This window comes from Ahaetulla prasina, chromosome 10 (genome assembly GCF_028640845.1).
Source record: "Ahaetulla prasina isolate Xishuangbanna chromosome 10, ASM2864084v1, whole genome shotgun sequence".
NCBI classification, from domain to species: Eukaryota; Metazoa; Chordata; class Lepidosauria; order Squamata; family Colubridae; genus Ahaetulla; species Ahaetulla prasina.
This window is the reverse complement of record NC_080548.1, coordinates 29,862,135-29,871,614: the sequence shown is the minus strand read 5'-3', so window position 1 is coordinate 29,871,614 and position 9,480 is coordinate 29,862,135.

Here is a 9,480-nt window from a genome sequence, read left to right as displayed (position 1 = left end):
GGCCAACAATTTTGGATATTCAGTAGATCCAGACAAATGGCAGCATTTATGGGAGAGGAACTACAAATTAACAATGTCCACCGCATATAAAGAAAATCAATATGAAATGTTTTATAGATGGCATATGCCCCCTGAGAAACTGGCAAAAATGTTTAAAGATAAATCGGCTAAATGCTGGAAATGTCGGGCCTCTGTGGCTCAGACTGGTAAGACAGTCTGTTATTAACAGCAGCTGCTTGCAATTACTGCAGGTTCAAGTCCCATCAGGCCCAAGGTTGACTCAGCCTTCCATCCTTTATAAGGTAGGTAAAATGAGGACCCAGATTGCTGGGGGCAATAAAAGTTGACTTTGTATATAATATACAAATGGATGAAGACTATTGCTTAACACTGTGTAAGCCGCCCTGAGTCTTCGGAGAAGGGCGGGATATAAATGCAAATTAAAAAAAAATGTCACCAGTTACCAGGATCTTATTATCATATGTGGTGGACATGCCCAGAAGCCAAAAAAATTATTGGGAGAAGCTAAACAGTTGGTTAGAAGAAATGACCCAACAACACACTGACTCAAAACCGGAGCTGTTCTTATTGGGAATTCTAGCCGAGAAAATCAGTAAAGAAAATATTTATTTGATTATACATGTAATAAAAGCAGCAAGAATTGTCTTTGCGCAAAATTGGAAAGCAGAGAAAATACCTTTGGAAGGAGAAATTATTAGAAAAATTTTAGATTGTGCAGAAATGAATAGGATACTGTAGATCAGGGGTCTCCAACCTTGGCAACTTTAAGCCTGGTGGATTTCAACTCCCAGAATCCTACCTAATTCCTGCAACCGTTCTTCATATGTTTTAACTCACCTTCAACATGTATTTGCGGTGCTGTAACCTCAAGGACCGAAGGCTTTGTTGAACGTAGACGTTGAACGTACCTAGGCATTGTACAATCACTGACAACACAATAACTCTGGACAACTGGGATTTTGACTGTTTGTCTCTTGGACCACAATAACTTCATTTACTTTGCTTATCACTTGGCTAGTTTCCATCTCAAGTTTCACATTGAACCTTGATAGTCCTTGACTTAAAACCACAATTGTGCCAAAAGGAGACCGTCGTTAAGTCAGTTTTGCCCCGTCTTATGAATTTTTCTTGCCACAGTTGCTAAGTGAATCATTACCATTGTTGTTGTTTTTTTATTGAAAAAGTTTTTACAAAAATTTCCCCCCCCCCTTTTTTCCCCCATTACCATTGTTAAATTAATAAATTACAGTAGTCCTCGACCTACGACTGCAATTAAGCCCATAATTTCTGTTGCTAAGTTGTTCAAGTGAATTTTGCCCCATTTTGCAACCTGCCACGCAAAAGTTGTTAAGTGAATCACTGCAGATGTTAGGTTACTAACCACGGCTGTTAAGTGAATCAGGCTTCCTGGCTTGTCAGAAGGTTGCAAAAGGGGATCCCATGACTCCAGGCCACTGTGACCGTCATAACTATGAATCAGTTGCAAAAACGGCTGAATTTTGATCACGTGAACACGGGGATGCTGCAACAGTCGTAAGTGTGAAAAACGGTCCCTTAAGCAGGGCTTAGAATGCGTATAGTCAAGGCTCTGGTTTTCCCAGTTGCAATGGATGGCTGTGAAGGTTGGACCATAAGAAAGGCTGAGCGCCAAAGAATTGAGGCCTTTGAACTCTGGTGCTGGAGAAGACTCCTGCAAGTCCCTTGACTGCAAGGCGAACAAACAAGTCAGTCCTAGAGGAGATCAACCCTGACTGCTCTTTAGAAGGCCAGATCCTGAAGATGAAACTGAAATACTTAATGAGGAGGAAGGACTCCCTGGAGAAGAGCCGAATGCTGGGAACGATGGAGGGCAAAAGAAGAAGGGGACGGCAGAGAATGAGGTGGCTGGATGGAGTCACTGAAGCAGTAGGCATGAGTTTAAACGGACTCCAGAGGATGGTAGAGGACAGGAAGGCCTGGAGGAATGTTGTCCATGGGGTTGCGATAGGTCGGACACGACTTCGCAACTAACAACAAAGCAAGGCTGAAATGCTACCGGTTCGCACCAGTTCAGGCGAACAGGTAGCGGCAGCGATGCGAGGCTCCACCCACCTGCCCAGACATCATTACGTCCTCTGCACCAGTGGTGGGTTTCAAATTTTTTTACTACCGGTTCTGTGAGTGTGGCTTGGTGGGCATGGTATGGCTTGGTGGGTGTGGTTTGGTAGGTGTAGAAGGGGAAGGATACTGTAAAATCTCCATTCCCTCCCCATTCCAGGGGAAGGATACTGCAAAATCCCCATTCCCTCCCCAATCCAGGGGAAGGATACTGCAAAATCCCCATTCCCTCCCCATTCCAGGGGAAGGATACTGCAAAATCCCCATTCCCTCCCCAATCAGCTGGGACTTGGGAGGCAGAGAATAGATGGGGGTGGGGACAGTCAGAATTTTTACTATTGATTCTCTGAACTACTCAACATTTCCGCTACCGGTTCTCCAGAATTGATCCAGAACCTGCTGAAACCCGCCTCTGCTCTGGGCATGCGCAGGAGGCTTTGCACATGCGCAGAGGCTCCAAAATCACATGTGACATGCACACACGCGCGCGCTTCCAAACCAGTAGGAAAGGTAAGTAGATTTCACCCCTCTCCTTACGTGAACTGTTGGAAGTCAAAGTCTACCTGTACCTGGTTTCATTTGATGGACTCCTAAACGTTCTGAAAATATTTGGGGGTGGGCCATGAGACAGGAGAAGGGAGTGAATCAAAGCCCCCCTCCCTCCCCTCTGGAAGTTAATTCTATCTTGATTGAGTTCATCACGGCCTTCGGGTGATGCCAAATTCACGCTGGGTCAGAACAACCTGTGACATCCAGCGAAGGTCAGGAGATAAGAGAGAAGCTCTTGCACAATGTTTGCTGGTGAGATGTTTGCTCACTTACTTTATCGCGTCCAGACCTCCGTTTACGCTGTCGGTAACTTGGGTGGAAACTTTCCTAAACTGTTCTTGCATCTGTTCCAAAACGGATTGGTTAGGCTCCTCGGTCGATGGAGGCGGCTCCTCACTGAGGACAGCAGCTTGAAAACCTAGGAAGGGAAGGGAAGCATGGATGAGGGGCCCCACTCCCCCCCAAAAAAATCATGAAAGAAAACCGATCCCTTTTTAACAGATTAAGAGAGTTGGAAGGGAGCTTGGATGGTAGGTCATCTAGTCCAGGGGTCTCCAACCTTGGCGACTTTAAGACTTGTGGACTTCGACTCCCAGAATTCCTCAGCCAGCAAAGCTGGCTGAGAAATTCTGGGAGTCAAAGTCCACAAGTCTTAAAGTTGCCAAGATGGGAGCCCCCTGGACTAGATCAGGGGTCTCCAACCTTGGCCACTTTAAGCCTGGTGGACTTCAACTCCCAGAATTCCTCAGCCAACCTTGGCGACTTTAAGACTTGCGGACTTCGACTCCCAGAATTCCTCAGCCAGCAAAGCAAAGCTGGCTGAGGGATTCTGGGAGTCGAAGTCCGCAAGTCTTAAAGTCGCCAAGGTTGAAGACCCCTGATCTAGTCCAACCCGCTGCCCAAACAGGAGACCCTACATCACTTCTGACCAACGGCAGTCCAATCTCTTTTTAAAAGCCTCCAGTGATGAAGCCCCCACAAACTCTTTTTACTCTTTGGAAGTAAGGTACGCAGGTGATCTTTGACTTACGACCACGACCGAGCCCAAATCCCTTCTGAGACAGTTGTTAAACGAGACAGTTGTTAAGCAAGTCTTTTCCCCATTGGGAGACCCTTCTCACCTAACCTTTCACTGAATTGCCGCCGTTGGTAAGGTAGTCCCCCGGTTGTTAAGTGGATTTGGCTTGTCAGAAGGTCGCAAAAGGGGATTGTGTGACTCCAGGACGCTGCGACCGTCATAAATGTGAGTCAGTCACCAAGTGTCCGAATTGTGATCCCCAAAGCATGGGGTTGCTGCAACAGTGCTAAGTTTGAAGAATGCAAGTCACTTTTTTTTTTTAGTGCTGTTATAACTTTGAATGTATAATTAAATAAAAGCTTCTATCTATTTCCAGAAATCTTAAGTATTGATCAATTTTTCTTCTTCTTAGCTTTGCAAACAGCCAAAGTGAACAGCGAACATTTTTGCACCTGGCCTTATTTTCGGGGAGGTCTTATTATTTTGGGGCGCGTGGAGCAAGATGGGGCTCCTCTTGCCGTCTTACCTGATTTCCAGCTCTGTCTCTCTAACCCTAACCAGGGGAAATGGTGGGGAACTGGCTGTGCATGTGGTTAAATATTTTCAGGGAGGGCTTATTTTGGGGGGAGGGCTTATTTTGGGGGAGACACAGTAGCAAGATTTTTTCCCCCCCTTTCTAGATTCCTTCCAAGCAAATGTAGCTAAGTCTCCTTCCCCCCCCCTCCTCTGCTGACCAAATTATCAAAACAAATTTTACTTTATGGAGCCTCACAATTTGCTCCTTAAATTCGGATGCTTTATGAAGCAACAGCTGGTGAATCCATGCTTAATCGACTAAGGTAGCTAAGCCCAGTCGACGGGGGTAAATAAAAAAACCATTACCAAAGCCCCGGATGAGCCTTAAACTCAATCTTTGGTATCCGTCCAGCAGGCTGAAATGCAAGAGGTGCAGAGCTTTCTTGAACCCAGTGCCTGGCCAAAAAAACATTCTCTATCGGGTCCTTAACAGAATTGGGGGTTTCTGTAAGATTTAGGGGCTGGAAAAGGATTCGGAGGGTTGAACTGTAGGATTTGGCACCATACCTGTGTGAAAGTTCCCCTTCAGCCATCTGGTAGCATCTCCTTCTGATCTTGGGCTACCAGACTCAGAACCTGGTTCTCCTCCTGCAACGCTTGCAGGTAAGGAAGACATGGGAAGCCACCTAAGAAGACTTACCTGTGAGGAAGACCAGGGTAAGGAAAATTGCAACAGACTTCATGGTGATACCAGCCCAGGTTCTTGTGAAGAATGAGAGAATTAGGACCGCTTGCCAGGGAAGAAAGGACCAATTTATGGATTGTAGGACAAGGTGACCATCTAGTGCTATAATTTATTAACCTGGGCTCCGGAGCGGTGGGACAAACGAAGGGGATTTTTAGCTCTTTCCCTACCTTTTCCTTGCCAAATCGTGGTTTCGAAACCCAAATGTATAAACACACATACCGTCATTGATTCTCGGAAAAAACAGCCACACGAAGCCCTCGATATCGAAAGAGTTTTGTTTCAATTTTTTAACAACCCCTCGAAGTCCGCACATCTTACGGCGCTGATGGAAGAGAAGCTTTGTAGCTCAGGGTGGGCTGGAGGGGTCCTTGGTGTTCTCGCAGCTCGCTGGTTTCCTTGGAGACCTTTCATGACCCAACTAGGGAGCATCATCAGTGCTGGAAGAGACAGGGGTTTGCGGAATGGAGGGGGAAGAGGAAGAGGAGGAAGAAGAAGATGAATGTGGGGTCCTTAGTGCTCTCTGAATTTTGTTGAGTACCCATAGGCCAGGGGTCTCCAACCTTGGCGACTTTAAGACCTATGGACTTCAACTCCCAGAATCCCCAGCAAAGCTGGCTGAGGGATTCTGGGAGTTGAAGTCCACAAGTCTTAAAGTCGCCAAGGTTGGCTGAGGAATTCTGGGAGTTGAAGTCCACCAGGCTTAAAGTGGCCAAGGTTGGAAACCCCCTGATACTAAACTACAGGTAGTCCTTGACTTAACAACCCCACAATCGAGCCCAAATTTTCTGCGGTTGACCTTTTTTGTTGGCCAACATTGTTAAGCCACTCCAGTGATTAAGCCACTCACGCACTCGTGACGTCTTGCCTGGATTACTGCAACGCTCTCTACATGGGGCTTCCCTTGAAGGGCATCCGGAGGCTACAGTTAGTCCAGAATGCGGCTGCGTGGGTGATAGATGGAGCCCCTCGTGGCTCCCGCGTGACACCTATCCTGCGCAGACTGCACTGGCTACCTGTGGCCTTCCGGGTGCGCTTCAAGGTTTTGGTGAACATCTTCAAAGCGCTCCATGGCATAGGGCCGGGCTATTTACGGGACCGCCTACTGCGACCAGATACCTCTCACCGACCCGTCCGCTCTCACAGGGAGGGACTCCTCAGGGTGCCGTCAGCTAGGCAGTGCCGGCTGGCGACACCCAGGGGAAGGGCCTTCTCTGTGGGGGCTCCCACCCTCTGGAACGAACTCCCCCCAGGACTCCGCCAACTTCTGGACCTCCGAACCTTCCGTCGCGAGCTCAAGACACATTTATTTACCTGTGCAGGACTGGCTTAGATTTTTAAATTTAGAGGGGTTTTAAATTGGTTTTAATATTTATATTTCCATTTTTAATAATTGGGCATATCTTAAAATGTGGATGCTTGGCAACTGACTCGTGACGGTCGCAGCATCCTGGTGTGTGTGTGTGTGTGTGTGTGTGTGTGTGTGTGTGTGTGTGTGTGCGAGACGTGATCCCCTTTTGCGACCTCCTAACAAACAAAGTCAAGATTCTGGAAAGCCAGATTAACAACCGGGTGACTAACTTGACAATGGTGGTAATTCACTTCAACAGCGGTGGCAAGAAAGATAGTAAAATGGGGGGGGGTGAGGCCCCCCCCCCGAAACTCCCTTAACAAATGTCTCGCTTAGGAACAGAAATCCTGGGCTCGGCTGCGGTTGTAAGTCGAGGACTACTTGTATCCCATTTGGGCAGGATCCAGGTTTTTCTGAGGAAGCCCATTCGTTCTGATTCTCTGGGCCAGGGGTCTCCAACCTTGGCAACTTTACAGGGCTGGGAAGTGGCTCACCAGGCTAATGCAGCCTGTTATTAACACACAGCTGCCTGCAATTACAATTACTGCAGGTTCGAGTCCCACTAGGCCCAAGGTTGACTCAGCCTTCCATCCTTTATAAGGTAGGTAAAATGAGGACCCAGATTGTTGGGGGGGGGGCAATAAGTTGACTTTGTATATTTATTTTATTTATTTATTTATTTATTTTTTCATATTTATATACCGCCCTATCTCCCTAAGGACTCAGGGCGGTTCACAGGCAGTTAAAATACATATAAATACAGATTAAAACAATGATTAAAAAACTTATTCTATAGCCAAATTATTAAAAACAGTACAAATAGTAAAAACCCATTAAAACCAGTAAATTTAAATTTATTTATATTTATGTATATTTATATACATAATATACAAATAGAATGAGACTATTGCCTTACACAATGTAAGCCGCCCTAAGTCTTCGGAGAAGGGCGGGATATAAATTCAAAAAAAAACAACTTTAAGACTTGTGGACTTCAACTTAATTTGTGGACTTAACTTGATGACTTGTTGGACTTGTGGACTTAATTTGTTAACTTGTTAACTTGTTGACTTAACTTGTTGACTTGTGGACTTCAACTTAACACCCACAAGTCTTAAAAGTCGCCAAGGTTGGCTGAGGAACTCTGGGAGTTGAAGTTCACAAGTCTTAAAGTCGCCAAGGTTGGAGACCCCTGTTCTAGGCTACTGTAAAGCATTGATACAGTTCCTTCTGCTCTGTCGGATGAAAAGAGCAAATATGAAGGAAAAAAGAGAGAGAGAGAGATGGAAATCCTCCAGAGATTTTTCACTTTGTGCAATCTTGGCAAACAGATCTGGTCTTGTCAGCCTTTGCGAAAACTTTTGTGGCTGTCAACAGGGCACAACTTTGTCCAACGATACAGGTTGGATACAGACCAAGGTTGGAGACCCCTTTTCTAGTCCAAATCTCTGCTCAGGCAGGAAACCCTATACCAGTGTTGGCTAACCTTTTTGCCATTACCTGCTAAAAGCCGGGGGAGCACGGGGGGGTGGGGGGTCACGCGTACGCGTGCCCACACCCATAATTCAATGCGCCCCACCCGTGCTCCTCCTGCTTTTGGCATGCAATGGCACGGTGGGCCCGTTTTTCGCCCTCCCCAGGTTCCTAGAAAAGCTCTGGAGCCTGAGGAGATTGAAAATGACCTTCCCCACTGCCCCAGAGGCCCTCTAGAGGCCAGAAACGTCCCGTTTTCCGACTTCCGGTGGGCCTGGACACCCTGTTTTTCACCCTCCCCCAGGCTCCTAGAAAGCCTCTGGAGGGCCTTCGGTGGTAGTGGTGGTGGGGGGAAGGCCATTTTCACCCTTTCTCACCCACCCCTGGAGGCTGGAAACAGCCCATTTCCTGACTTCTGGTGGGCCCAGAACGCCCGAAAATCATGTGCGTGGTGGAGCTGAGCTAGGGCAATTCTTGCGTGCCCACCTATGGCTCCATATGCCACCTGTGGCACGCATGTCATAGGTTCGCCATCACGGCCCTATATCATTTCAGACAAATGGTTGTCCAATCTCTTCTTAAAAACTTCCAGTGTTGGAGCATTTACAACTTCTGGTGGCAAGTTGTTCCATTAATTAATTGTTCTGTTAGGGACTTCCTCCTAGAGAGGTTGGTCCTCTCTAGAGAAGCTTCACTAGACCCGGGGTTCCTCAGCCAGCAAAGTTCTGGAAGTTGAAGTCCACAAGTCTTAAAAGTGGCCAAGGTTGGAGACCCCTGCACTAGAGGGTTACTCCAACCCACTGGTTACTAATAGGATTAAGTCCATTTTCTGGACGCCTGTTCTATAAATCAACCAGATTAACTTGCCTTCATTCAACACGTGTTTGCTGCGTTGTAACCACAAGGACCGAAGCCAGCCAAATCTTGCAGGCTTTGTTGAACATAAGACGGAGTTGTGTACCTAGGCATTGTACAATTGCTGACAACACAATTCACTCTGGGCAACTGGGAGTTTGACCGTTCATCTCTGGGACCACAGTGACTTTATTTACTTAGCTTATCGCCTGGATGGCTTCCATCTGAAGTTTCACACTGTACTTTGGATCGGAGTCTCAAAACATTTTGAAAGTGAGTGAGTGGGAGGGAGGGCGATATTATTTCATGAGTCCATCCAAGGATAACGAAATGAGAGATCGGTTATCAGCTCCGGAATATAAATGGATGACCTGCTTGAAAAATGGGTCTTCAAAACCAGCTTTGATTGTTTCCTCCCAACCTTGGATACCATACAAGCCAGGATTTAAACCAGGGTTTGTTTTCAGTGGGATCTGAAGACAAGTCAATCCAGGGTTGGCCCTTAACCCCAACAACACAACATCGTTTTTCACTTGCTACTCTTCTCTCATCAAAATCGAACAGGGGCTTTTTTGATGTGTGTGTGTGTGTGTCAAACATAGGGGTGTTCGTCCATCGTTGTGGGGTTCCACAAACTCTTCTCCTTAGCTCAAAGGTGTTTTTTTTCCCAAAAGGCAATTGGATTTTGATTTTTTGGTTTTCTTTCAGAAGACGTTTCACTTCTCATCCGAGAAGCTTCTTCCGTTCTGAGTGAAGAAATCGTGTCGGCTTGAAGTTCGCTCAGAACGGAAGAAGCTTCTCGGATGAGAAGCGAAACCTCTTCAAGGAAAAAAAAAAAACCAAACCAAGAAAGTC